Source organism: Onychomys torridus, chromosome 16, assembly GCF_903995425.1.
Source record: "Onychomys torridus chromosome 16, mOncTor1.1, whole genome shotgun sequence".
In the NCBI taxonomy this organism is placed as follows: Eukaryota; Metazoa; Chordata; class Mammalia; order Rodentia; family Cricetidae; genus Onychomys; species Onychomys torridus.
In genome coordinates, this window is record NC_050458.1 from 44307288 (window position 1) to 44311370 (window position 4083).

Sequence of the window (4083 nt, forward strand, 5' to 3'; positions counted from 1 at the left end):
TCTCATTACAGATGGTTGTGAGACACCATGTGGTTTCTGGGACTTGAACTCAGGACCTCTGGAAGAGCAGTCAGTGCTCTTATCCTCTAAGCCATCTCTCCAGCCCCTATTATCAGCATCATTATCATTACTAGTATTAATGATGTCAGGGATCAAACCCAGAGCCTTACATGTGCTAGAAAGCTCTTAACACAAAGCTACAGCCCTAGCCTGGGCATGCCTATTTTGAGGTGCTTTGATATCCAATTACATAACCCATGATCCAGCTTCTTTAGTGGGGTCTGGGATGAAGATAGAAATTGATAGTTAGTATAGGTGGTACTTAAGCCTACTGGACCATATAAGCTACTAAGGAGTTAAGGTAGTCAGGCAGGTAGAAAAGGGACTTAGGGACTAAGCCCACAGAGTAGCTGACTGGAGGGATAAGAAGGAAGCCACCACAAAGGAAAATGAGAAAAAGTAGCCAACGAGGAAGGACGCTTCAGGGCTCTAAGATTGTCTAGCTCTGCATCCTCTAAAGTGTATGTTCTGGGGGTTAGAGAGATGGCTCCATGGTAGAGTGCTTCCTGTTCTTGCAAAGGACCAGCCAGAGTTCATTCAGTTCCTAGCACCCTGGGTAACTCATTACTGCCTGTAACTCCAGCTCACCCTCTAACACCTTCTTCTGGCTTCCATCAGCACCTGCATAAACATGTAAATAAACACACACACACACACACACACACACACACACACACACTCACAAATTAAAATAAGTCTTTTTAGCTTTTTTTATTTATTTGTTTTAAAGGTGTGTGTGTGTGTGTGTGTGTGTGTGTGTGTGTGTGTGTGTGTGTGTGTGGGTGGGTGTGTGTGTTGTTTTGTTTTGTTTTTTGGTTTTTTGAGAGAGGATTTCTCTGTGTAGTTTTGGTGCCTTTCCTGGATCTCACTCTGTAGACCAGGCTGGCCTCAAACTGACAGAGATCCACCTGGCTCTGCCTCCCGAGTGCTGGGATTAAAGGCATGCACCACCCCCCTAAAAGTGTGTTTATATTTATTTTATGTGTATTGGTGTTTTGACTGCATGTGTATCTGTGTGAAGTCACCAGAACTCCTAGGGCTGGAGTTCCAGACAGTGGTGAGCTGCCGGTGTGGTTGCTGGGAATTGAACCAGGGTCCTCTGGAAGAGTAACCAGTGTTCTTAAGCACTGAACCGTCTTTCCAGCCCCAAATAAATATTTTTTAAAGTATGTGATCTAGAAGAGGTAAGAAGTGCTGCCTATTAGGTAAGTGAAATATATGCAAGTAGTTATAGGCAGGGAATCTAAGTTTGCGATATTGAAGCCTGAATGAAGAATAAAAAATAAGCTGGGTCTCAATGTTCACACCTAAAATTCCAGGAGCTTGTGAAGCTGAGACAACCACAGCTGGAGGCCAGTGTGGCTTACACAGTGAGACCTTATCCCAAATAACAAGACACAACACAACGAAACTGTAAAGCCGCGAGCAGTGGTCCATACCTGTAACCTAGCACTGGAGAAGCTGTATGGTAGGATTATCACAAGTTTGAGGCCAGCCTGGGCTACATAGCAAGCACCAGGCCAGCCAGAATGCAGAATAAGAACACGCCCCAAATTAAATGTTCTGAAACACATCCCTTTTTCTTTCTTTTCTTTCCTTTCCTTTCCTTTTCTTTTCTTTTCTTTTCTTTTCTTTTCTTTTCTGAGATAGGACTTCTCTGTGTAGCCCTAATTGTCCTAGAACTCACTTTGTAGATCAGGCTGACCTCAAATTTAGAGCTCTGCCTCCTTCTGTTTCCTCAAATTCTGAGATTAAAGGTGGGCCACCACTGTCTGGCTACATAGTTACATTTTTTTCTGGTTCTTAATATGCTGGTTGTTTCTGGATCTGAAACAATTATTTTGTATCCCCTTCTTCCTCTTCTGCACTGGGGTTTGAATTTAGGATTGGCCACATGTTAGGTAAATGCGCCACCTTTAAGCTGTTTCCCTGGCTTGCTTTTTGCTTTTTGAGACAGAGTTTCACTGCATTTACCAGGCTGGCCTTGAACTCACTTTACATCCCAGGCAGGCCTTGAACTTGCCACAAATACTTGAGTAGCTGGGATTAAAGGCTTGAAGCTCCAGGCCCAGCTTCAATATTTGTTATACCTGAAAATGGAAAAATAATTGTTCCTCTAGAATCTACCCTTCTTTTTCCCAGAATTCATTCTGCCCTGAAAATCCTGCCTAGCTATTGGCCAATCAGCTTTTTATTAACAATGAGAGCAACACACTTTTCACAGTGTACAGAAGGATTATTCCACAGCATTTCTCCTTTTTTGTCTAAAATTTAAAGAAGTTTTTTTTTTTTTTTTTTAAATAAAAGGGGTTTTAACTTCAACATAGTAAAATTATATACAACAAAAAGTTAAGTAAGAATTACAGTTATAATATCCAGTTCATTTGTATTTGGTGAAAGTTGAGAAAATATTTTATTATCTCTTTTTGTGGGTCTAGAGTTTTATACTTAATTTACCTTTTTTTTTTTTTTTTTTTTTGGTTTTTTGAGACAGGGTTTCTCTGTAGCTTTGGAGCCTGTTCTGGATCTCATTCTGTAGACCAGGCTGGCCTCGAACTCACAGAGATCTGCCTGCCTCTGCCTCCCAAGTGCTGGGATTAAAGGCACCTAATTTACTTGTTATCATAACTAAGGAAAACTGTTTAATTATTTGGTCTTTAACTCCCTCAAAGACCCCAGAAGGGTCTTCAGAGTGAGTTTCTGTGCTAATATATTGTATACTCTAATAAAATATGCCTGAAGATCGAAGAATAGAACAAGCCACTAGATTAAACATAAACACAGCTTTAATCCTAGCACTCAGGAGGCAGAGATCTGTCTGGATCTCTGTGAGTTCAAAGCCACTCTGGACTACATGAGATTACTTAGTCTTGGAGAGAAACAAGAGTCACAGAACACATTCCTTTAATCCCAGTACTTGGGAAGCACACACTGCTTTAATGGCTGGGCAGAGAAAGGTAGATAAGTCGCGAGGAGACAGGAACTAGAAGCCTTTTCCTCTGAGGAAGCTCCTTCAGCTAGAGGCCTATCGGCTGAGGGTTTTCCAGGCTGAGGAGTCCTAGAGGTGAGACATGGCAGTGGCTTGTTCCTTTGTCTCTCTGATCTTTCAGCATTTACCCCAATATCTAGCTCAAAGTTTTTTTCTTTTTTTAATTTTTTATTAAAAGACCTTTAGAAACTCGAGCAAAAAGTTCCAATTATTTGTTCTTTAACTCCCTCAAAGGGGTCTTCCAGTGAGTTCCAGTACTATGGAACTCACTCTGGAGAACAGGCTGGCCTCGAACTCAGAGATTCACCTGTCTCTGCCTCCCGTGAGACCCTGTGTCAAAAAATAGACAAACAAACAAATAAATAAGAAATCTTAGGGCTGGAGCGATGGCTCAGCAGTTAAGGAATGCTTGCTACTCTTGCAGAGGACCCAAATTTCACTCCTGACGCCCAGAGAGGTGAGTTCATAATCCCCTGTAACTCCAGAGGATTGACGCCCTCTGTGCATCACACACACACACACACACACACACACACACACACACACGCAAGCGCGAATAAATAATTTTAAAAGTAAAATCTTTATTAAACCCTAACTCTTTGTTGAAAGAAAGAAAGAAAGCAAGCAAGCAAGCAGACCTGAAGCCTCGAGGAGTCGGGGGGGGGGGGGGAGGCTATTCTAAATGCTTTGAGTAGAAGGCATCACTACGCAGCAACACCGGTTGAGCCACAGAGAGCCTCGCAGTGATCCTGCTCTATAACCCCAATGGCTTGGAAATAACTAAACTCAGGGTATCCTGGAACTTGCTGCGAACCTCTTGCCCCCAGCCATCCATGAGATCGCAGACGTGATCCAACAGGCCCTCTAGGCTTCCCCTTTACACGGAACTCCCGCGGGCCTCTATTTCTGCCCAAGCCACATCCTTTGAAAAGTCGGAGGAGGAAAGGTCTCCGCTGGCCTTCCTGCTACGTCCCTCCCACCAAAACTACACAAGTTCCTCGGCTGCCCCGGAAGGGCTTCCGGTAAGACTTGGG